Here is a 26817-nt window from a genome sequence, read left to right as displayed (position 1 = left end):
ATTTAGCTGTCGGTAAAAGTTGGTGAGAGAAAGTTGCTGGTGCCGACTGCGGCTCTCAGCATCACACTGCAACTCGATGAGCTCCAGCTGCAAGTGGAACTCCAGCAAAAAAATAAAACTCTTTTCCTTGGTCTACCAATTGTCGTTTGATGTCCGCTAAGAGTTTTTCAATCCTGCGTGCCACAGTGTTACGTGCCAGGCAGACTTTGGCAAACGCTTGCTGCTTCTAAGGGCATATTTTCTTCACCATCGTCATCATGCAGTCTTTGATAAATTCACCTTCGTTGAAAGGTTTGGAACGTTTTGCGATCAGCGTTACTACCGCGTAACTCGCCGCTGTGGCATTCTCGTTTGACTCTCGAGCTCTTGCAAAATCTGCTGTGAGATTAAACGAGCTTCAAACTGCTTGTGTATGCACTGAGTTCCAAAGCCTGACTGAGAGCCAATGAGTGAAGGGTGGGCGTGGAAGAGGACGCGAATGGCACGGCCCTAGCAGGTACTAGTCGCCAATGAGTGAAGGGTGAGCGTGTAAGACGTGAAGAGAAAAATGTGAGTACATTGTAAAATGTCTAAATAAAGTACAACCGAACTCAGTTTTGCTCTCCGTTGCCTTTTTTAAAAAATGTGTTTTTATCGTGCGTGCATTTATGCCGTATGTTTAAGCTGGCGTATGTTTACCATGCCTGGCTGCGCCCAATAATATAGTGCGTTTTGTGTATGTGTCAAATACAGAAATAGCACCCCTTATTGAGACTGCGCCCAACTACACGGTGCGCCGAATGGTCGTGAAAATACGATAACATCCTCGGGCACATTTTTTTTCGGGTCACAAATTTCTATTTGGTTATAAGTTCTATTTTGATACAAAGATTGTTTGTATTATTTTTTAATTATCATTTAACTTTGAGCTTTTAAGGTTACGAGCTGCTTCCCTGCGAAAGCTGTTGCCACCGCGACCTGGCCCCGGATAAGCGGTAGATGATGGATGGATGGATGGGCTGATGTTTTGGAAAGGTGTGATACTGGTTTGGTAGCCACCGTGTGCATGTCTGATGTTGCTCACTATGGTTCAAGGAATGCTCTTGGGGTTTATGAATACGCAAATTAGAGAGAACTTTGGTTCAGAGGTATGTAAAAACCAACAAGTAGATTACTGCAGCTCACACTCGTATGTAGGGAGAGGCCGACGCTGAAGACATTGGGCGCAGATATGATAGGTTGTATTTTCTTTCAGGCTGTCAATAGGCTACAAAGACATTCTCAGTAACTTTACAGTACATTTGATGAAAACAGAAATCTAAATGAGACACCAGTCATTGCGGTTTCCAGCAAAGGTACATGCCATTTGCTCACCCAGCTGTGAAAGTTGTTGAGAATTTAACCTACAAATTTGTATTTTCTATGTCCGTCCTAATTTAGGGCCAGAAATTATTATTTGGTGTCACTATTTCATCGATATTGTGGCCACAAGAAAAAAAAAATCCCATGTCACGTGTGGTGCACTGTCGATATTCGTGGAGCTACTTTTTCCCTCAAAGCACACAATTGAAGGAAATCCGAATGTGAGAATGTGGTCCATGTCAACTTCCCCATCCATGGCTTAGCGTTCTTTCTCTGCCCTCAATTATTTTGTTATCCTACTTTTTCATTGAGTAAAGTGAGACACTTAACATTTAATCAAGCACCTTCGGTAGTAAAATAAAATACATTTTCAACATTCCTGATCCTATCTTATTTTACTGACCGTTCTCATTTTGGGGAACATGCAGTCCTTAAAAATGCAAAAGCACAAATGAATACAATGTTTTTGGATTGTGGGAGGAAACCGCAATAGCTGGAGAAAACCCACGGAGGCACGAGGAGAACATGCAACCTCAGGAAGTGCAGGGGGTCATTCAAACCCATGACCCCCTGCACTGTGAGGCAGACACGCTAAGTAGTCAACCACTGGAGTGGTTACCTGTCAATCACAGGACACACAAAGAGACAGACAACCATTCACACTCACATTCTCATGGAGGGAAGTCTGAACCTGCATCAAGGTGCATCTCTAAATTGAATACTGTCTGTTTGTATGCACACACACACACACACACACATTAGCGCACATATCTGTCCTGTTAAATGATACTTTATATGTGAAAGAAGAAATCCCACATGTCCCTGTGCAGACGATTTCATGTTTTTTTCCAAACTTTCATCTCTTCCGTTTTCACGCATCCAAGTCCAGTGTTTCTCTGCATTTCCTTTAAATAGCGAATAATTTAAATATTCATTCATTCATTCATTCATCTTCCGAGCCGCTTGATAAATATATACAGTTATATATATATATATATATATATATATATATATATATATATATATATATATATATTTATATGGGGGGGGTTAAATACTTAGCTACTTAAAGCAAATACAGTATATACGTGTGTGTGTGTGTGTGTGTGTGTGTGTGTATACACACGCATTTGCACCACTGTGTCGACAGCCAGGCACTGTGTCTACTTGGTATTTTTGTTTCCATAGTGATTGTATGACGTTGGTAAGACCTTTTCCTGTTGATTGATGGATCCTAAACACAACAGCCACGATGGCTCACAGATTGATTTTCTAGGTTTGCTTCGAGCAGGAAGTTGTTTTTTTTCCCCTCCTGAATGCTGACCTCCCTCCTTCTGTACCTTTTACAATTCCAATATTTTACATATCCTCATTTCTGACTGCATTAAACAATATCATTTCAGTAGAAAGGGCACATAACCTGACATGCCAGATGTTTTGTTGCACAGATCCAACCATAGAAAAGCCAACAGACAAGCGAGCTGAACATCGGGCTGTTTTTGTGCAAGTAGCATATATATACAGTACGTACAAATCTGCATGGAGGTGGGTTAGACCAAGTCTCATTTGTGAGTATGATTTTGCAGGCCTTCACGTTTTCTGCTCGGATAGAGAACAACAGGCATTGAGTGCTGTAAGATTTGACGATGCATGCCATGAAATTCCTTTCTTACCTCCCCCGTCAGGCTGATCAACAAACCTCAATTCCAATAAGAATAAGCATGTAAAATGTAAATAAAACAAATGGCAATTTTACACAATGTCCCAACTTCAATGGCATCGGGGTTTGTACATGCCATGTATGTAATCTTCAAACGAAGTTGCCATTAATATTTTAGGCAGGGAAAGGTGCAGCTGAAGTGCATGCTGCAAGGCACTAATGGGGAGCCTGTTCATTTTGAAGTGGTAATGGGCTTAACGTGCGTGTAATTTCATGCCGATAGCGGATGTGGAAGAGTGCCACACCTGAGTGACTTGGATAAGAAAGTGGGACCAGATTCTTGCCTTGTGGCACTGCTCACTAGCCGTGTTATCTAGTGGCTGATAAAGACGCAGGTGTGATGCCAAAGCAGGATACTTAAAATTGCAAGAAAAAGGGATGTCCTTTAAAGCATAACGACATACAACATGAGCTGTCCAAATAGTGAAGTGGAGTCAATTATCACCCGTTTGATCAGAAAAACTATTTAAATCAGGATTGTTGTTGTTGTTGTTTTTTTTTTTTTTAAAGGGGATGCTAAAATCTTTGTTTTGAAGTCCTATTTTGATGCCACAGCTGTCATCAGCAGAATAACTGTACATGCTGTCCCACCCCTTTCATGACATTGTTCTGAAGTTGGTTGTTTCACGCATCACCTATAAAATAGTCATGAACAGTTGTTGTCACTCGGCAGACTAGTCCCAATGTGTCACCCCAGTTGAACACCTCCAGCATTTTTGGGATATTTTATCATGTACAGTATATGTCAATAACTTTCTCAGCCTAAGTCGGTTAGAGCCTCACTGGAAAAAGTCTGTTAGTTCCAGTGCTGTTTTTTTCACCGGCGCTGTGGTGCAACCAACAGAGATTGGGAGCCTCCGCGTATTTCCGGGCTGAACCGCAGGTGTCACAGATATGACAGACTAGCTCCAGCTAACAGACATACGTACTTGGCGACCATGTTGGCAGGTTCAAATTCCCATCAAAGGCAATGGAAAATGTGGTTATTATCTTAGCGTTATTGTGGGCACACAGTAGAAGAGGGGTGAATCTACATATTTTCTCAACAAGTAGTATGTATACACATCTCTCAAACGTGCTAAACTGATTTTGGTGCAGGATACAGATTTTTTTTTGGGGTGTACAAAAGAATATTTGTGGACTGCATTGGCACAAAAAAGATATTCGATTTAACAGACAACCACTCCCCCCATTTAGTCTATAAAAATGTCAAACAAGTGTGTTGGCTTTATACTCAAATCATGCAATGAGATTTGAGTTTTTGTCGGAAGCTGGAAGGATGGATGACGACCTCTGTGTCCTCTAAAGTCTCTTGTAGGCCACAGCTAAGTTCACCTTCATCTATCAGCTGCATCGCTATGACCACTATAACTCATCACCTGCACCACAAGATACAGAGGACAAATGCAGAGATGGGGAGCAAGGATGAGAGCAGGAAAAAAATAAAATAAAGATAAAGACAATAGAGGAGCGGAATCGCTGATGTCCTTTGCTTCAATAAAATGAATGTTGTTTTTCATAAATAGATGTGCAGATTAAGTACCCACCTGAAGACCTATAGTGTAAGCACACACTGATGTTTACAGCTTACAATGGAGTGGACTGAATTGGATTAAGTGAGGGCACATTGTCTGTTTTTATTGCAGCCGTCCTTGTCAATTGAAGTCGCTGAAAAATTGATTATGCCTCAAGGCCACCTGCTGGTCACCGTCTGGCAACGATCAGACACAATAGTAAATCAATATCACAAAAACCAATTAATGAACCATCGTGACCTTATCAAAGTATACAGAGATATAGATCACAGCTCAAACCAGCTCAACCCCCCTCAAAAAAAGGTCGACACAAGCTGATCTGTCCACTGGCAAAAACTGAGATGTACATCAGCCTTTGACCATCCATTCAGACAACTGCTGCTTTTGTAAAAAGATGAATAGTAAGTGGAGATGTCTTGGCATGCATCCTGTTTAATGTCGACGCTAAGGTTTAGCTGCTTGTCACATTCAGCAAATTAGAACCACACCCAATGCAACAGCGCACATTTCCAGCAAGGATCTTAATTCCTGTTCGCTGTTTCAAGGTCGTTGGCAGATCATTTAGACAAGGGGGCATTGTGTGATGACACGTATGCATTGTATGTTTGCATATCTACGTCTAAACAGGTGCTGCACATCTCCTGAGAGGTGCTCCACATACAGTCAGTCACCTTGAGCAAAGTCTGTGTCCTAATGCCGAGTGCCGATTATAGGGAACACCTGAGAGACAAAGGGGCGGAAGTTGCTGCAGAAGCACACAAAGAAATGTCAGCTGGAAAAAAAAAAAAAACAATAATGAGCTCACACACAGATCAATTCATGTGGTGAGAGACAAACTGTCCAAAGTTATGATTCCCTCCAACTTCCGGCAATGTGAGACCAATGCGTTAGGTGTGCTCACTGGAGCAGAAAGATGAGCAGACAAAGCAAGCAGCGGGGAATGCACAACAAAACGAACCATAGTTACACATTTGGTGCCATTTATGTACAGTGTAAATCCTACTTTAATTAAGAGGAGCAAAACATTAGCGCTAAATGAGCTGTGATAATTCCACCTGCTTCCATCATTCTGCTTCCCAACAGCTCCGCTTTTACTCTGGGAGGAGGGGAGGCAGCTGCATGCAGCGTGGGGATTAGGAGTGTGACACCAATCCGGAGCGAAAGACTAAAAACAAATTAGTTAATGGTGCACAAACAAAAGGGGGACCTCATGCATCTGCTACTTGGGAAGAGTTGCTCCATACACCGGGTTGAGAATTCAAAAGATAATTGTGCAGAGTTAACTATTGTATCTTCTGACTGGACCGTTTCCAAAACAGCTTGTGCGCATTGCGAAAACAGTGAGCCCGCAAACCATCACCGGGTCTTTGAGGCTGTTGAGATGAAGTGTGACACGATTACGTGGGTCCAGGAGATACACTCTCTTGTGGTGAAAGGTGTCTGTGAAGATGCAGAAATGGCAAGTCTGTTGAGTGGAGATATGAGTGTGGAGATAAGGAGCCGAGAGGAGATGGGCCCTTTATCATGTTTCAGAAGAGTGAGAAATGAGAGCCTGCGTCTGGGATGAGACCCACTGCATCTACGCCGTCTGACACACCTGTCAAGCGACTTGTCTTTGGTGCTCCGGCGAACACTTCCAAGTACTTAAGTATCTCTATAGTGTTCTTTGTCATCTTCAAAAGGAAAGTCAAAGCACCAATGTGTCATTTTCTCACAAGGCTATTAAATGTAGTAGTAAACACCATGTCCTGTATAGTGAGGAAAAAAAATGGAGCCATTAATTCATTCTTCAGACATTCCAAAACACTCACGAAATGATCCATCCATCCATTTTTTGATCCACTTTCTCCTCACAAGGGCCGTGGAGGGGTGCCTATTCCTATTCCAGCCGTCTTTGGGCAGTCGGCGGGGTACACTCAATCGCAGGCACACAGAGACGAACAACCATCCGCACTTACACTCATACCGAAGGACAATTTGGAGTGTTCAATCAGCCTGCCATGTATGTTTTTGGAGTGTGGGATGAAACCAGAGTACCAACGAAGGCCGGGGTGGAGGGGGGGGATGCAAACTCCACACAGAGAAGCCCGGAGCTGGAATTGAACCCGGTACCTCTGCACTGTTAGGTTGAAGCGCTAACCACAGGCCCACCGGGCCGCTAAGCTTGAAAATACAGCCATAAAATCAATTTTTTTATAATTTTTCGTCTACGTATTTAAGTGCCAGTGTAGTTGAATATTTGATACACTTATCATAGGCTTGCATATTAAAACAATTTAATGAAGATGATTATTTTTATCATTTGTATTTAGACAAACACCTCCCCTGTGAATAGGAGGTAATTAATTGTTATTAAACTCCATTTGATTTGTACACTGTCACTGTTTTCCACATGTACAGTACATTGATCTGTAGCAGGCAGCTACAAATAAATTCAGGACACTAAAATTTCACATTTTTTCTTTTCATTTTCTGTGATACAAAGAACAGTTAACAAGACAATCAACAATGCGTGAAAATGGCTGACTGGCAACTTTGCATTCTGTAAATGTCGTCACTCACCGGAGATAGCCGAACAAAAGGATTTTTGTTGTATGCAGCGATGGCTGTTCGAAAGTGCTCTATAAATACTGTTGACTTGACTTGACTTGACTAAGCGCGTTGCTATGGGTCTGACTATAAACCTGGGGGAGTTACGTAAAAAATAAATACCGTAAATTCTGGGCTACAGAAAAATCAATTTTGTAATTATATGCGCCGTACCGTACTATAAACCGCTGGCCAATGAGTATGCGGGGGTTTGCTTGTAGACTCAAAACACAACTGTTTCAATTGCAGGACAGCACGTGCACCGCTACACCATGTGATTTTTTTTTTCCCCCCCTTCACATTTTGATACATTCTTAAGAACGCTGTTGTAACTTCTGACCATCAAACCGAATTGTGGTTTACAAAAAAAAGAAAAAAAATGGGGACAGGAAATGTTTTGATCCAGCATACAATTTAAAAAAAGACAAGAACACGAATGCACTTGCATGGTGAAGAACATAATTAAAAAGGTAAAGAAAATATTTTTTGTCAACTTTAACACAAAAGTGTTTTTAACTGCCACTGAATCAGGCTCAGCGTCCTCACAAGTTGATCAAACATGTTGATCGTGCCTTTAATAAATGCAGTTGTCCCATTTCGCTCTGGGAAATGGAACATTTCTTGCTCCTTGTTATTTCATTCCTTTTTCCATTAGAAATGACATTTCATCTAGAAATAACCCTCCGGGGTAAACTCAAAGCTGGAGAGGAGATGCGGTAAGGAATATTTGCATGCTGGTCCATGTAAATATTTATTTCATGATCCTGCCTGAGTCCAATCAGTTTTATTAAAGGTAAGAAGACATTACCTACATGTGCACTGTCGGCCACAGCTACAGCTATAAGAATGTTACAACTATAGTGCTGAAAATATCTAGACAAACTATAGATTTTATAGTTGTACATTGACTACTTTGCAGACTTATTTTTACTCAGCAGTAACTGTATACTATTTATCCTGTTCATCTGTATGTATATTTTATTTTCATATAATTTGAACTGTTTTTATGATTATATTTCCTTTTGATTTTCATTAGTTAATGCTTGGGCATTTCAAGCCGATTGGCTCGGCACGAGACAACCAAGCACCCTCAAATGATGAGCCACCACTGCCAAGAATGCTTTCACTCAATCATTATTTTGCATGGAGTCTCACTTAAAGTATAATACCGTACTGTGTTTATGTCTATGGGTGACATAATTCATCGGGCAACGCCTCTACATGGAGAAAAATGTCATTATTTTATCCGTCATAGAGAAATCAATGCAATTATGTTTGTAGTTTCCACTTGTGCTGTTTTCTATAACATATAATGGGCAAACTCATTAATGGCATTAGCACATACGCCCTCCAGAACTCTTCTCTCTTCAACTCTTCATTGTGTGAGCACATCTGATGGGAAATTAATTCCTCGGTTTCCTTTTGATGCACGGACACGTTTCTGCATCACTGTTGATAAATACAAAGTAGGAGTGGACACCACGATAGCGTTGTGCTTTTAATCTGCAGAAAGAGAGAAAATTGCTCAGATGTGCATTAGGCCACTGCCAAAGTGCCAGTTGTGCTTATGCACGGTAACACCCATCTTCGGCAAAGTCGGGCCAAAAATAATCGCAAACGAAAAAAGATGAGAGGAGGCTGAACACTGACATGAGCTGATGGAATTTATGAAGAGCGCTCGTTTAAATTGTGACCTTCGAGTTCTTGATCATAAAGTGTGACGTTTTTAAAACAGATGGAGTTGAAAAATGCATGATAAGAGATGACCACAATGTACCCCTGTTCATCCACAAAGTGTGACTGTTCAATAGAGCAATATGTGTGATTAATAGTTGCTCGACCAATATACTTACAGTAAAAAAAAAAAAAGACTTTAAATACTGTTTCTTTCCAATTCAAAAACAACATATGTCCAAACAGCCTTTTTATTCAAGACCACGTAAAATGTTTCTCAGCAAACTGTTCTTTCAAACACGATACGAAGCACTGATCAATTATTAATCTGGTCAAAAGGATGTGTGGCAATGTAACACGACAATGGCCATTTAAAAGAGAAATCAGCCTCATTGATCAGAGTCTCGTAGCAACTTTATTAACGTAATGACAAAGGGCTTGTGTTGACATTGGCATTTGTGTTCACAGTGCAAAATTATCCCGTATACACCATATTGCTTAAACTTAGTGCTCATGTGTATTGGATAATGCTAGGTATCTAATCTGTTCAAGAATTAAGGATAACGAACTAAATTTACCTGTGTTTTTTTTTTTTAAATGCATTTCACGCTGAAGACTACACTGGGAAATCAAAGCCCCACAAAATTCTCTTCATATGCTCTCTGTCCTTATTCCCCTGAAATTGCTGCCTTGGATAAGTAATGTATTCTGTGAAAAGGTTACATCTCCCAAAACAGGGCAATCACATTAAAAGCTAATGGGATACATAAAATCAAGAGCTCATGGGTGATGATTAATCAACTGATGAAAAGTACATGGCTTCAATCAGGTGAGATCGGAGTCATCCGCAGTCAGCCACCGTTCGACTCCTCCAGGCAATTTCGTGCAAAAATACAATTATGGCCTATACATTACACCTCACCGCTTCATCTCAACTCAAATTCCTCCGAGGTACTGCACCATGCCTGTGCACCTGATACACCCCTTACTCATGGGATGCGATGATGTGGGTCAAGTCAAAGGATCCATGCAAGGATGGACTTTTGCATGTCAGATTTTCAAGTTAGCTAAAGTAACATAATAATATATTTTTTGTTTGTTTTGTAGCTCCAATCCACAGCAAACGGTAACTCACTGTGTTTTTCATTTCCAGGACTACACACCTCACATACTACTTGAAGCCATGTGAAACACATATACAGCACAAGCAAAACATTTTGCCATCTCCATTTTTTTTTTTGTATATCAACGATGTTTTTCGGTACCACCTACAGCAGAGGACAGCATCAGGCAGACTGCACTCTAGACCAGGGGAAGGAGACCTTAGTCCTCGAGGGCCGCTATCTTACCTGTTTTAGACGTTTCCCCTCCTCCAACGCACCTGATTGAAATGATCAGCTCATCGCGAGCTCTGCAGGAGCCTGCTAACGATCCCTATAATTTGAACCAGGTGTGTTGGAGGAGGGAAACATCTCAAATGGGCAGGATAGTGGCCATTATGCTGTCACCCACACTCCCTGTGAGTGATTGTTGAACGGTCCAGGCCGGGGTGTATGCTTTCCTTTCCCCCAAAATGAGCTGAGAGAGAGACTTCTGCCTTCCCTTAGAACATGAACGGATGAGAGGTTTAAGAAAATAATTTGTAGATGGAAGGGCAGAGCTTAGGATTCATATCGATTTTGGAAATGGAAAACGTGTCTGTAAATGAGATGTGCTGCTATATATATATATATACCATACATACAGTACAACAGCACAACATACAGCAGTAAATGCTTGTGGCATTACTCCTAATCCAAAGATATACATTTCATACGACTGCCTATTGGGCGCAAGTCTCTAATTGTTATTCAGCCACAGTGTTCTTCTTTGAGTATCTGTGCTGTCGTTCTGGTTCTTCTTGTCTCAGATGTCCACTGAGTGAGGGAAATCCACTCAAAGAATTGAAATAAATATCTGAAGTGGCCATGAAGAGAGAGTTTGTGTCTAGAAAGGGAGGGAGGCATGTTAACGCCATTTTACTCTTCGCCATTCATGGCAAATGGAGTTAGAGTCCATTTTCTTTCTGTCGGCTATCATTTGGGCAAACATTCCAACATTAGATGGTGAAAATGATAATTCAAGAGGGATTTGTGAAGACAAAGGAATGCATGAAGAAGGCTGCCTTCGATAAAGACAACAGCATCGGTTTCCAGCTTAGTATTGATGTTTTTCGCCTTCTTCTGCTGACATGTTCAAACACAAAACAGCATTTGTGTGTTAATGGCAAATAGATGATGTGAACAGACTCTTCATGGGCACCAAAGGGAGAAAACTAATAGCATGCCTTTTGAAAATGCTGAGGGGAGTCGTGGAAAAAATGGTGAAACAAGGAACAAAGCACTGGATGATGCAATCATGACGATAGACACTTTCGACGGTATAATCTTGCACTGTCATCTTGATTCTTGTAAATCAATATGTCCTTAGCCAAAATTGACGTTTGATGTTGGTAAACCTCAGCAGTCTTCTTGTTTTTTACAGAGCAGTAATTGACAATATCCATTAGATGTCTACCTTGAGAGAAAGTGGTTGCCGGTGCATTTACAGTAAATGATGCCTACTTAATAATTTGCATCGTCATTTACATGAGAAAGAAACCTTTTGCAAATGTGCACACGCCTTTTGCTCTCTCACAAAAATTGACTGCGTTACGAAACAGGAAAAAAAAAACATGTAAATTGGTTTGTTGGGGCTGTAATTTGTTGACTCAACATGCAAAAAGGCTTTTAACGATATTAAATACTAAGTGGCATTAAAGTATACCCCAAATGTAAATGAATTATTGTGAAGGAAAGAGAGCCACACATTTCCCATGTCAATTACTCCAAAGTACTAAAGGAGAGAACTTTCACAATGTTGCCATCATGGCAAAATATCACCTTCCATTAAACCAGAAATGGAAAAGTGATCATTTCCGGATTAAAACAAAAGCCACGGACAGCACCCCATCATTTTTGGAAGGAAATTGTTGCTCACTCCAACAAGAGAAATTCACTTCTCATTAAAAGTCTCAAAGGTCTTCACAAACCCACAGTCAACAAAGATTAGCGGCCTCCCCTCTTTTGGGTCAGGTTAAGGGGGCTTGTGTGCCCATAATCAAAGCTTACCAATTTTATTTATAAAATTTATAACAAACAATTCTTAAAGATGCAGGTGCAAAAAGACAGACAATGGTAAACTAACATTAATATTTAGAGAAAAAAAACGTATGACAGTGTCAACAATAACTGGCTAGAGGAGCTCTTCTGCCTGCCTCACATATTTGCACATTATCAACATTTGTCATGAACACTTCTTTCTTTATACGGGCCTCTTTTTGCCTTTCAGCAACTACTAATGTATAATTTCATTAGAAAGCATTAAGCGCCGTAGCTGGTCCTTCCTTCCTGCTATGTAAGTGTTCTTATTAGACCCAGACCCTTGTGTGCGGCATAATGAAGTACCCGGACGTGCGTGGTACATTTTAATTCTACAGCATATTGCACACACAGTGATGTGTCAGCAACAAAATTATCCATTACAATCTTTATTCATGTCATTATTCATATCCAAGAAGACTACCAAGCAGCTTATGATGCAATTGTCTCACACGTCTATGCCTGTGTTACATACTATCGAAAAGACTAACAAGTAATGCGGGATGAGCTCCTCCAAATGGGTATTGGCAATTGCCCGCACTACAGTAAACAAGGTTCGCAGTTTTTAATATTTCTTTGCAACTGAATCATCTTCACATTATCTTCGACTGATTGAATACTCTGACATGTCCTCATGTGGATGCTTTACACAGTGTTTGCCAAGTAAACAGTCCCAGGTTATCCTGCCTTTCATCAAAAGTCAGATGGGATCGTCTCCAACTCGCCGGTGAGCCGAATGAGGACAAGCCCTATAGAAGTCGCATAGGTGGATGAAAATGAATTCAACACAGCTCCAGAAGAAAATGTAAAACAGACTACGTCTGGAGTATGAATGGAAAACCCCTCTTTATTCCTCTCTTCCCGCTCCCGCCATTGTGATCCCAGGAGTCATTCTACTGAATAACCATTTCCCCACGAACGTATTATTTATTCCCATTCTCTGTTATGCAGGAGCCAAGCATTTGTTTTAAACATTAAACTCAAGTGCCAAGGAGAGAAGGTACGTCACTTCTCTAATTGTATGCCTGGATGAAATAAATTTGATGCCTCTCCCATCTATACGAATATTAGCAGAGAATAAAGAGCAGATCGAGGAGATGAGAGCGCAAGCATATCACGAATCATAAGTCAAGTTGTTTACCGCTGCTAACATGCCTTCATAGGTCTGATTGTGCGTGTGAGGATATGTTCGACTTGATGCTTCACGGTGCTTCTGACCTTTTATTCTCCACGATAATATTTTGTGGAGTACATGTTAGTCTCTATTTGGTCCCAGTCTAAAGAGAGTAAAGGTTACGCTTGGAACAGAGAAAAATGTTCATGATAAAACTTATTCTATTTTTTACTGTGTTTGAGAGAATTAGCCGAGCCCAACTATGATAGAGCATCAATGTTTAAGAACCAGTTCGTGGACTCTATGAAACGTAAAGTTCTTGTAAAGTGAAAAGAAATGTGATGAGATGACCACCAATACCTACGGGGACTGAGCTATAAAGTGAAGTTTAGCACTGTTCATGGTTTTATTTTGGTAGCTTGCCACTTCCTACTTTTGGTCCATTACATCTGGCTTAAAGGAATTTGATACAGCTCTTTCCCCCTCCATAAATACTCAGTTACAATTATTATAAAGAAGCTTAGATTTTGGCGCACACAACTAGATTATAAACATTTACGAGGGAACAGAAAAATAAAATAAAAAATCTTGCTCTGGAAACTGCAGGGAATATTTTTTGAACCTTAACACCTCTCGAAATAATATGTTCCAGTTCTGAAATCTAAAAAGATTTGGTGGGGAATTACCAGTTGTGACGCAGGGAATATTTGGCCTCGGGCCATCTCCAAACTAGGCTCTCCATGCTGCATAACTGATAGCTTCAATAAGATTGGCAGGATGATTTAAGGCAGATGATATTGCATTCACATCTCGAGATAAGAGCTTTACTTTGAACTGACACTAAAGTACATCGTAGCTTTTTCCATGCAGGATCATTGGTGACCTCACAAAGCGACAGCTTTACTATTCCTCAATAGTTGTTTGGAAAGTCAGCTTGTTATCACCTTTTTTTTAATGACACAAGAAGTAACATCTAATGCTCATACTACAAAGCTCAAAAGGAGCCAGGTATGTATTTTAAAAAAAAAGACAATTTAAAGGACACGGTGCAGTCCTTATTGGGCTCTCATCTCACAGGAGCAGCACATTCCTTCAAGCCGTGCTCTTCTCCAGATTCAAAGCCGATCATGACTGCCTTTTTTATTGTCACAATGCAGCTTACTGATATGATGGAAGATGATTGACCAAGACTAAAAATAGATGGGAAAAAATGTAGCCCTACTTTTGAGGATGACAGCACAATGGTGCAAAGAAATGCCAAAATAAAAACTGTGCAATTACATTAACATGGGTATGCATTTACCAATATGTGCACACAGGTTATCTTTATTGGAGGTATGGTTTCATTTTGTTTTCTCTGTCTTCTCTAGATGGTGGAAAATCTTTCTCTTTCCCATGTGGTATTGTTGAATGGCACAACTGACCCCACTTTAAGGGCTTAGCGCACAAATTGCATGTCAGATTTGTCCCTCCTGACAATTGTGTGGGTTTGTGCCCTTCCTAAATGCCCCCATATTGTGAGGCAATTACAGACGCCATTGTGACAGCGCAGACTGGATTAGTTTGGCCCCTTTTGAGTATCGTCCATGGAAGAAGAGATGGAATGCAAAATGATATTCAAAAGGCAAAGTCAAAGACCCTAACCAGATAGATGTGCTGTTTATGGCTTTATTCGCCAGTCAGTCACTTGCTCTTGAAGCAGCACAGTTAATTTAGTCTGATTAGTAACAACTTGATCCTGCAGAGCAAGAATAAACACCTGAAACCAGCTGACGACAAAAGTTCAAGAGTATAAGTAAGGACGGACTCCTGAGGCGTGTGCATGTAAACTTTTAAATAGCATTTTGTCTGTCACAACGTTGGAGATTTCCCTCAGCTTTAAAGTCTATCGGGAATTGTGAAAAGCCTCACGCCTCTCAAACATTCCTCAACATTTTATAAACCCACTCCCTTGAGACTTGCCTCGAATAAAATAACTCGGGTGTCCCCTTGGCACCAACAGAAAGGCGCCAAAACCGTACATATAATGTGCTGGTGTGAATAATTTAGAATCTGTGATTGTAAAACTCCAGCAGAATTGTAAGTACTGTTACTTTTTATCGTGACAGATTTTTTGGTTCCCCCATTTAGCTGGCACCGGACTGATAGTGATTTACACGGTGCAACCGTGCTGCACTGTTCTCAAGTCAGGATGGAGGGCTAATGGAAGCTCACGCGGCTTTTATTAGCTGTGAAATCCAATGGCATCAAATATTAAACACTTCATTATGGAACACTGCGCGTCTTGTTCCACAGAACAGCCACTTAAACTTACAACAGCCTGGAGAAAATAAAGAGGAGAGCAATGTGAGATGACAGCAGTAATTATTGGGAATCTATTTTATTAGATGTGTTTGTCATAAGGGAATTGCACACGCGTGAGGGATGCACGTTGTGCACATACCAGTGTGCCAGTCAACAACAGGAAGTGTTAATAATTCATCTTTATACATTAAAACAACAATTAGTCTTCCCGTAGTGCAGAGTGTGTTTAAAGTAAGAGTAAAATGTAATTGCAGTTTCCATGCCACGGTAAAGTCACAATGAATAGTGCCTGTTAAGACTTCGAGGTTGATTTCCCAACTGCCTGGGTCTGCTAGGGTGGGAGTAAATAGCCCTCACAGGTGTGCCCTCGCGACTATCACAGCAAAAAGAAAGAAAGAAATAAAGTCGCTGCATTTTTTTCCCCCTTCATGCTTATTACGGCTACACTACCTGTTTGTGTAAGGTGTAAAGTGTTCTCTTCTCAAGGCAAGTGAAGCGACAGTACTGTACACGTCATTAGCTGGCATTAGATTGTCAATTTGCTGTGAATTTTTTCAAAAAATGAACAAAAAGTGAGGACAGACAAAGAAAGAAAACAGTTGCTGACCTCGGAAAAGGGAAAGGAAAGCCAGAGAATGAGACAGAATCGCAGTACCCGATGCAGACAAGACATTTAGTTCGATCCAAATGAGTGACAGCTCCACCGATGACCGAGGAATGATTTATCCCTGGACACGCTTTTGTCTGTCAGAGCATCAGAGGACATTAACATGGGAGAACATGCTGAGACCAGACACATAGGAGCCTCACATTGTCTGTCATGTATTTAAAAGCTGGCCCTCAGGAAACAAGCAACCAATCATTTGCTGTCTATTAAAGCTCACTTGTCCCTTAAAACCCAGAGAGTCCTCGGAGGAACCCTTGCACAGATGCTTTTTCTTTACTTTTGGTGGTGCAAATGTTTTTTACAGCAAAACCCTTCAATGTCAATCAGTTTGCATAGGGAACGTCACTGCACAGCCATTTTCAGGTCAATCCAGAGCTATTGAATCCAATTCTGAACTCTGAATGCTCAAGGTCATTTACAAAGCTACCTTAAAGCCACTGCTTGGATGTCTTGGTTGTGTACTTCTGTATACATCGTCATCCTGAAAGATGGACTGTCACCCCAGTCTGAAATCAAGAGCGTTCTGGAGCAAGTTTTCATTTAGAATGTCGCTGCGCAATGCTGCATTCATCTTGCCTGCATACCAGGCTAGTCTCTGAAACACTGCATGACGCTGCCACCACTGTGCTTTATTCGCTGTTGGGATGGTGCGGCGCCAATTGATGAGAGATGCCCAGTTTCCTCCAAACATTATGTCTGGTAAAGTCAATAAGTAGAGAACCGTGACATGATGCAACAAAACTCGAATCGTCAAGCTGATATCTCAGAGGGAGAGTGGAAAACCAATCACGGCAGAAGCTGACACAACTTGAAAGGACCATGATCCCTAAAATGTACCGTCAGGTTTAGTTGGGCGCAACTCCCGTTCACTATGGCTGACTAGGTTTCTCCTGTACTGAGACTGTCTTGGCAAATGTTTAGACAATTTAAAGATCTCACCATCAGGCAGTCATGATCACAATCCCGTCACGTTAGCCTATCCCTCTGTCATGACTGACCTAGTTTGAGGTGTGGCCGAAAATAAAAGTTTGAACGCTTTAGAATCCATTGATTGCTATGGCTTTCACCCATCGTTGTAATACCCTGGGCGTAAATGTGCTCAGAAGCTGCCCTGCGTCCACGTTTTATCCACGGAAAGCTTCGACCGAATGTGAAAAATGTGTCAGACCTTGACCAGAATGTGGCCAAACTGCAGTGCATCTGTAAGCCTCAGATTTGACAGCCCCATTCCCCCACCGCGCGTTAAGGATACCGCGATTGATGGTTGGAACAGTTAGCAAAACGCAAAAAATATATCAATCCAATCTGGAGACAGGACTAGCTAAAATTCCACAGCACACCACATTTTGGGCAAAATGGGGCTGCTGAGGACAAAGTTTACCGTAAACATACAGTCTGTATACAATATTGTACTTACAACAGTTTTGTTTGTGCTAAAACGTATACGTGTAGCCCACTAAAAAGGTCACCCAAGGTCACCATGACAATTGCAGAAATATTATCTTTCTATTTTCAAGCTGGGCGGCCCGGTAGTCCAGTGGTTAGCACGTCGGCTTCACAGTGTAGAGGTCGATTCCAGCTCCGGCCTCCCTGTGTGGAGTTTGCATGTTCTCCCCGGGCCTGCGTGGGTTTTCTCCGGGTGCTCCGGTTTCCTCCCACATTCCAAAAACATGCGTGGCAGGCTGATTGAACACTAAATTGTCCCTAGGTGTGAGTGTGAGTGCGAATGGTTGTTCGTTTCTGTGTGCCCTGCGATTGGCTGGACACCGATTCAGTGTGTCCCCCACCTACTTCCCGAAGACAGCTGGGATAGGCTCCAGCACCCCCCGCGACCCTACTGAGGATCAAGCGGCTCGGAAGATGAATGAATGAATGAATATTACACAATATATACTGTGCACTGACTATGCATAATAACATATTGACAATTACTTTGCTGCATCTGTGTGTTGTTCACCTTCATGTGTGTGTGTATGTACAAAAAATAAAAATAAATAAATAAAATACACTGTACAACCAAATCAATGTCAAACAATGTGCTTGGGTGCCCCTGGTGGTTAAACGATTTTCTTCAATCAATGTTTTGGACTTTGAACCCAAGAAACTGGAACAACCTGAGCCGAGATTGAGATCATAACCCCGCGGCTTTGGAGCGAACTGTGAAAGCATACTTTGCTGTAAACATAAAAAGAAAGAGCTTGTTGAAAGTATCACTGACATTTGTTTGACAGCCTCGTCTTTGAGACGGCAACTCAAATATTTGTATCAAGGAATCTCCATGTTAGGATGATAACAAGAGTAATAGAATAACAGCAATTACGCCTTGGGCCATGTGAGGGGCTATAAATAAAAACGACGATGGTGGGGATGAAAAGGAAATGGTTCGAACGATAAAACTCATGTGACCTAGAAGGGATGTCCCACGCCGCAGTGTAGTAGGTGATTAGCAGGAAAAAAAACTTTCAGATTGTATTAGCTCGGGCTCTCATTAAATGACCCGGCAAGCATGGCAGAGCACGTCGCTGCAGTTTTCGGCTCAATCGGGTGAAAAATGCAAGCTTGTTTACCATTTCCGTGGCTGATAACTGAGGTAAACTTTATTGACTCGGAATATGGGAAGTTGAAATGATCATATCGTTAAAGAAAGATGTCCAATCGATAAGTTTGTCTCCCACCGTCAATGACATTGGCATTTCTTCTCTTGCCAAACATCAGGCATTATTCTAAGTTAGCAACAAGTCTTGACCTTAAACGGCAGTGGATTGTGATTGTGTTCCTCGATACGGAAAACTGGACAGAGCCTTTAATGAAGTCATAAAGAGAATCTATCTATTGCCCTCACATCACTTAGAGCAACAGAGATGGGAACCATCGATTTTCTCCACGGCCCTCGATCTTGTCTGCAGACTGCCAACGATGCGCATCAATACACACCGGCCATGTTTAGCCAATGGGACCCCTGAAAAGGCGGAGGAGTGGGACCGAGAGTTGAGGGTGAGATCTCTTGGTGCCCTGGGGTCATCTCTTAGGAAAATGCATGCTGATCAGAAGTTTCGACTCAGAGTTAAGGATGAAAATAGCTCAAGATGTTTGCAAGCCATCAATGATTCAAAAGCATACATACTGTATTTTCAATACGAATACAAACATTCAGCATTGGGTGCGCGTTCATAACAACTGAAATGGGGTCATGCTTGAAAGTAGCGTTGGAACAAAGTTATGTAAGCATTTGTCCAAAGTTGAATTACAAAACACATTACAATGGGGAAGTCTGCGCCAGGGGTCTGTGCCAGGCATGTGTAATCTGACAAGTGGCCGCAGTGCGGCATCTCCTGATAGAACGATTGGCGATTTCCCATTTGTATGTGAGCAACTGAGTATGTTTGCCTCGAGGAATGTGAGACATTAATTCCACGGAACATTTGAGCGCAGTGAGGCTTCACAGAATGTAAGGATATGCCCATCATCTATGTCGAGGGGTTGATCGATTGCATGACTGTCCATGTTTTATGTTATGTGTTGTATTATACTATTGTTTTTGGGGTTTTTTTATGTTAACTGTTTATGTTAAGAAACATGCCTTGGGACCACGGCTGGGAATTGGCATTTAACATTTACACTGTTTATTCATGTGTTGATTTTTGTGCACTGTCCCAATGAAATAAATCAATAAATAAATAACATTGGCTTTCACTCTCTTTGGTTTATATTAAGAGTTCAAAGTAACTTGTTGTCACGTCCCGTGTTTGCCAGCAGGGGGCAGGCCCTGTTGCCACCTACACACCTGTCACCCATTGGGGACTAATTACACGGGCTTTATTTGTGCGCTCTGGCAGTTGACTTACTGCCGGAGTATTCCACGCCGTGCCATTACTCTTGCCGAGTCCTTGTGTGAATTATTCTCTCTAAGTCGATCGACTGTTATTGCGTGCAGTCTTATCCGTTCGTATGAAAATTCTATTGTTGCCTAATCATTCTCCTTGCTATTTTTTCGCAAGCGTTTTCTGTTACCGTCCTATTTCATTCCTGGTCCTTATTTTGACCAGCCATTTCTGTTATTCGCCCAGACGGGTATTTTGTGTTTATTAAATCTCATTTTTTGTCTGCCAAACCTCTTTTCTGTGTCTGCTATTTCGGGGATCCACATCCTTATTTTGTTGTGCACGAAGCGATCATTCTATCGCTTCGGGCACAACGTGACACTTGTAGGTAATATGAGAGTTTATAATTTTAAAAACTTTTTTTTTTTTAGAAGAGACACCTCTTTCTACATTTTAAGCAACAGGAGAGAATTGTCAAGGTGATGATTTGATAGGTTACTGTTTGACTTTTTTTGTGAACCACACCACACATTCACAATCAGCTACTTTTACAGAATTGGCTCGACCTATTTAAGTCGATAGAGAAGGGAGTGTTTCCTTTTTTTTTTTTTTTTTTTTTTTTTAGAAAAAAAGACCGGCAAGATAAAGATCAGAAGCACAACAACACCAAATCAAATTACCAAGACTTTTGTAGATTACTGCATATGCCAGAGCAGCATGCATGGGACTTATTTCATTCGTTTCCAATGGGCATTTAGCCACAGTTTTGGGGGGAAACAGAATTAAAAAACAATAATCCGGTCGACACCAACCTGAATGCAATTACGCTACTCAACTACAGCAACTCCAAGTTGCTGTGTACTGGATCCGGAGGGTAATCGTGCTACTGTCAGAGAAGTGCCTTCGTCTAGCGGGCAAAGCACCATTAATATTTATAGCGTTCAAAATCAGCCCCGCACTGAGCACCATGGCAGCAATCTGCTCACTTTTCTTGTAATATCCCCAACCAGATCAATTGTGATTAGCATTTCAAGCACTTGCCAGAGTCTGCAAAGTCTCTTGCTGAACTTCTCACTGATCCCAGAGATGAATGCTGGGAGCGGAGGAGAGGTGGTGGAACAAAACAGAGCTGACACCAAGTTAAAGTCGAAATAAATCATTTGTTGTGCAAAAACCAAAGCAATGAAAAGCTGACTTCTTGTTTGCACATGAATCAATCACTTATGAGTCTGGATATGAACTGCGAAAAAATATTCCTCCAGTCAAGCAGTCACATCGACAACTGGACTGGCCATGAGGTAACTGTGACGAAAAACACCTGGGTAGGAATTTGCAATTGACATTTCCGAGCCTTTCCAAAGGAAGGCTTTGGCACACCGTCAAACTGCTTCGGCTCCTCTCCCACCGCGATGGCGCCATTTCATGAACCTTTGCGCGGATTGAGATCCTATTGTCTACTCCAAAAGACAAACCAATCTGCTTATTTCTCCATTGTGAGACTAATAAAGGTTTTTTTTTTAATCTTATCTTATCTTTCAAATCCAGAGGGAGCGAAGGCGTTTGTTTCCGTAGATCGAAATAATAGGAGAGGAAAGTAACCTTCTGAACGACAAATGAAAGGGTGGAGGAGGCGGTGTGTGCGCACCTCTAAAGCACACGCTTGTGCATCATGTGAAAGAGAAAGCCTTTGTTGGGATTCAGGCCACAGCCACAAATGTTGATTTGCCACAATGGTGCGGTTTGTTCTTTCTGCATTCCCATTTATCACACTGAGCTGACTATATGGCTGCTGCCGACTCCCTGAAAAGAGGACACAATACCCACCACAACTGATACAGTATGTATGAGTAAACAATACAAAGGTGTGAATCCAGTGACATAATGTTGGGTCTTCTCATGGAAAAAAAAAAATGAATGTGAGTGAAGCTATAAGGGGCAGCACCCCACTTACTGGAAGTACAATATTGAATTGTTCTTTTTGTATTTTTTTTTATGAGTAAAAGATTTTAGATGGATTCCAAACCCCCACCCCGACCCCGAGCAGTATATGCAGCATCTGAAAAAGACGTAAATGATGTACATCAGCATTCTGGAAGGAATGGGTGGGAATGAAGAGGAAGAAAGAAGAAGCAACTCCTTTGGGGAGCAAAATGCTCTTAGCGACTCTAGTGAAAATAATGACTCACCAAATGGAGCACTTTACGGAAATTCACACTCAACTCTCTCGGCTCACTTACTTTGCCATTCGCTCTTGTCTCTGCTTCGCTCTTTTCACTTCACTGCTACGCTGCCTGCTCGGCTCCCAAGAGAAATATCATAAGACTTCCAAAAGGCACACAGAGGAACTTTTATCACTTTCCCTCTTGCACAAACACAGCCAGGTAGGCTGCATACCCCTGCAAATCTTCTGTGAGGTGACCTTTTCACACAACTCATGTCCTTCAGAAAAATATTCTTTTTGCGACTTGCTTTTCAACGCGTCTCTGTGTGGGCTTACCGTATCTGTGCCCGCATAGTCCAAGTGTGCACCGCAGTGCGCGTCTCCATCGCTCGCCGTAGCGCTGTAGAGCTGACCTTTCAATCCCTGCCTTGTCCCAGATTAGAAGCGACACCACCCTCTGCTATCGAGCCAACTGATATGCACAGTGACAGTCGCATTCTCACAAACACAATCCCATAACAAGACAAGATACACGCAGCTTGTGGTCATCTATCCTCGGTGAAAATATTTTATAAAACATGTTTTTTGATTTATGCTACACATCACCAAGCATTGCTTTGGGAACGGGGCAGGAATCCCAAGTTAAAAGTTCAAATTCATATGAGCTTGCTTTACCAATGGAGAGATGTGTTTGCTGTCAGGCATTCAATGTTACAAGTGGGAATAATGCTCCAAAGTTTTCACAGTACAAAGTCATTATTCACTGTATTGCAGTTAGTCTTAAAATATGAATACTCGGCACACACCACAACTTGAAATAGGCAGATCGCAAATTGTTGAATGTTCATACTGTGTAATGAAGCACACAATGATTCATAGACAAAATGGGGCAAAGAATAAGTCCTAAATGTAGCAGAGTCTACCTCAGGTTGTTGTCAAGGCAACAGTAGAATAAATGTTAGTACTTTCAATCATGGTGTTTGTGTGCTTGGAAAAAACAATTGATCAAAGACCGGCCAGTGACCATTCACAACAACACTTGTTAAGAGGGATGGCCTGAGGTCTACACTTCTAATTGTGAAAGTCTTCACCCTTTTCCAAATATTTTCCTCTTGCTTTATGGAACTAATTTTGGTGACGTAGACCATTCGGTTCACGTTATGAAAACACCACTCAAATGACAAATAGAGGCGTCCACGCAAACAAACAGTCCATCCATATCAGCATCATCCATTGTGTCTTGGGATAAAGCAAATAATATGTAAATTGTATGAAAAATATGGAGTCCAAATCTTCAAGAGATAATGTTGCAAATCTATGAGAGTGAAAGGAAAGAGAACAGAACCTCTCTGAAACTTCAGCCACATGGGAGGAATACTTAACTTGTACTCTGTCGTGCATAGTTCAGAGGAGAACTATTTTTTACCGCCTTCAGAAATGGCTCATTGAAAAGTGACCTGAAGGGGAAATTGCATCAATCCAGCTCCTCGACAAAACAGTGAGTTGTTGCGCATTGCAATCAGTAAGGACGAGGAGGAGTAAAAATGGCGCTCTTGATGAGGCGTTTCTCATAAGCATGCCGATTTATTCATGCGCAAGCGTCGGAGAGCATTTCCTTTGGGAGAGCTGAGGTCAAAGACATTAGCTCCCTGCACTGAGTGAGTGCAGACCATTTACGGAACTGCCATTGATGAACCCTGACGTCTCACAGGACCAAAGTCTGAGAAGCGCCCAAAGATAAAAGCACAACGGCGGCTTTTTGGCTTAGTTCAGCTTTATTAAAGAACTCATTTCACACACAATGTTTTCTGATGCGGACACTCATGTGGCAAAGGGCATCTAAGCACCACTATGCTGACTAAAGTACATTTAAAAATAATAAGGGAAAAAAACACCAGAGACATAATAAAATGATGTCCACTGAGATGTAAATGTGAATTTTATTTTAATTAAAGCAGGACATGTGTGCTTGGCACTGGATATTTATTGTTAATAAACTTGTTTGAAATTGCTGTTATGTTTCATGTATTTTCAGAAATCCCCTCGGTCCGCTATCAAAGCCATGTCTTTATAATCAAAGCTCTGCTTGTTACGAACAAATCAATATAACTACAAAAACAAGTGTGGATTAAAACAACTTTCATTGCTGCTGATCCTGCTGATTTGGTCCACTGCTTTAATTATGAAAATAGTTTGGCCTCATATTGAATGTCAACATCTCACCCAGAACACAAAATCACACCAGATCACTTATAAATAAACTTGTAAATTTCCCCAGTGTGGGACGAATAAAGGATATCTTATCTTATACTGTATATAGGGGGAGATTGACAAAATAAGCGACGAGATCACTCGGTGGCGGGGATTCACCACGTGGACAGAACTTCTAAATAATTAATGAAATATACTTATGATGATTTTGGGGATAATTTGTTTTAAAGCCAAATAATTAAATAGAGATGACTGCATGTTTGCCTACCATGGTGTATTTGCATGCAACTGTTTACCCGACAGGGGAAACTGGTACCATCATCACTCCTTAAAATCACTCAGGATGGCCCACAAGTAGGTGGATGCTTTGTGAATTAGGTCCAACCGGTCATGATTCCAATCAAACACAGCGGGAAATTTAAAAATTAGGGAAGCTCAGCAGCTACAGTCTACCGCCAAGGAGCAGAACACTTGAGGCAAGTCTGCGGGCAAAATGAGTGCAGCCGCAGTGTGCCGTGACACAGCTGGGTTCACAACGGGTGGAACGGTGATGCATAGCAGAAATGTGTCGCTCCCACTCGTTGTCACTTTCTCTCCCCGGTGCTTGTCGGATCCAACTGCTAGGTAAGGTTTGTTATGTCAGAGGTGGTGGTCAGGCCCACCATGCCATTTTCACACTTTGCTGTCCTCGCCACTTTTGGAGGTCAATGTGTTTTTTGCAACATGTTTCAATGTTGCATGTTTCATCGACTGAATGCGGGCATGCAGTGCAATTGAGATTAAAATGAAGACTCTTGAGTTGCATTTTAAAAGTAACCTTTTTACAGTCTCTGTGGTTATTTTGATGATCGACTCCGACGATCGCTAGTCAGAGACGACAAGGCCATGGAGCGATATCCCCTCACAGACCTGCCCTGCATCTCCCCAACAGGTAACAAACTGTTTTCCAAAGGCTGCCCTGCTGCCTGGTGGAGCTTGTCGGCGATTTTGTATCGTGTGACGATGAGAGATCGCGAGGTTCTGGGCCACTATGTTCAGCACTGCAGAGGGGGTGGTGAGGGTGGGGCGGGTGTAGCATCTACCGGTGTTTACTCAGGAAAATGTTTTTTACATACACTGGCTAATGGTGGGCATTTTTTATACTTAAATTTACATCTCCATAACGTCACCTCCAAATGGCTGCCTTTTCAAGGGGAAATGAAAAAAAAATTGCATTCAAAATTCATTGTCTGCGTTAACACGCTGTGCCACAGCTGGTTCAGTTGTTAATGTGTTTAATTTCATAGCCTTTCATTTAATTCTGCTCTTTTTTTTTCTTGCTGACAGCCCTCCTATGTGTCGCTATAGCTTAGCGTGCAGCCAAAGATGAGGATGGGCGAGGCATGGTGGAGGGGCAAAGCCTACGAGTCAGGTGACAACTGTCAGGCCGAGCCGTGACGCTCTACACTATAAGCCTGTGGGATACCAGCAGTGTAAGAAGCATGGGGGCGGGGATAGACATGTGATGGCTTAAAGACAGGAAAACAACAGAAATGGAAAGGGAATGTGAAAAGGAAGAATGAAGGGGAGTGGAAGTGGTGGGGTAGTTATTGCAAATTGCAAGTTAAGTGCTCCTGATGCGCCGCCTTTTCAATTACCCTCAGCACAGGTCTGGAGCGAATGTGTCGCTGTCGGTATCATTTAGGCGCACGCTACTCTCTGCCACAAACCAATATCGTTCCATCTGCATCCTCCTTCTCCACAACTTTCTCCATCACTTTCACGATATCTTTCGTGAGGTTTTGAATGGTTAATCTTTGTGGTGTAAAAATGGAATAGTCAGCGAAGAGGTTAGTACAGGCAGCCCCCAATTCTTGAAGGGTGAATGAGCTCCTTTAAGTGGTTAAAATTAGTCAGTCATTTCACATTGTGGTTTTCCCTTTTGTTTTTGCAGGACCATCCATCTACTGTATGGATGTTTAACAAAAGTCACACTCATTTAATAATGTGCTCAAATAAAAGAATGGAGATACTTTAATAATAATATTAATCATAATGATACATTTGATTTAAAGGTGCATTTCTTGCCACCAGAGGACATTGTACAACATATTATTTTATTATATTGCATGAAATAAAACAAAAATACAAAGGGGACCGGAAAATAATAATTAAAGTCCACAGGAATAGGCATAGCAAATGATAAAACGTGGGATTTTAGTTGTCATTTGAAATAGGTGGAAAAATCAACGTTTCTGAGTGTAATGGTCGCGGGTTACAGAGACGGGGCACAGAGTGGGTGAATGCTCTGCTCCCCATTGTGGTGAGACCGGCAGAAGTGACAGACAGGTGATTGGAAGAAGAGGATCTGAGGGAGAGGTTTTAAGTTGGGACATGGAGAAGACGGTGAAGAGGAGTGCCCTGAGGAGAAGTCCCTGAGGCACACCTGAGGTGACAGAAGAAGGGATGGATTTAAAGGGACTTGAGTTGAATAAACTGAGTGTGGCCACAGAGATAAGATG

The 26817-nt window shown here is 41.7% G+C and overlaps 1 protein-coding gene across 2 annotated transcripts in view; it reads right to left on the bottom strand.

The window, feature by feature from the left end:
* The window catches only part of LOC127595520 (cadherin-4-like), a 244865-nt gene that overhangs the window by 167095 nt on the left and 50953 nt on the right, over positions 1-26817 (bottom strand). Inside the window, exon 1 of one of the 2 annotated variants that reach the window (XM_052057103.1) lies at positions 22442-22555. The exons of the other annotated variant lie outside the window; for it this stretch is intronic. The gene's annotated coding sequence lies outside the window, so the exon portion shown is untranslated. Of the gene's footprint in view, positions 1-22441; positions 22556-26817 lie in introns of those variants that run through there. 2 annotated transcript variants of the gene reach the window in all.

The sequence above is a fragment of the Hippocampus zosterae genome, chromosome 2 (genome assembly GCF_025434085.1).
Source record: "Hippocampus zosterae strain Florida chromosome 2, ASM2543408v3, whole genome shotgun sequence".
In the NCBI taxonomy this organism is placed as follows: domain Eukaryota; kingdom Metazoa; phylum Chordata; class Actinopteri; order Syngnathiformes; family Syngnathidae; genus Hippocampus; species Hippocampus zosterae.
This window is presented reverse-complemented; position numbering and strand designations above follow the sequence as displayed.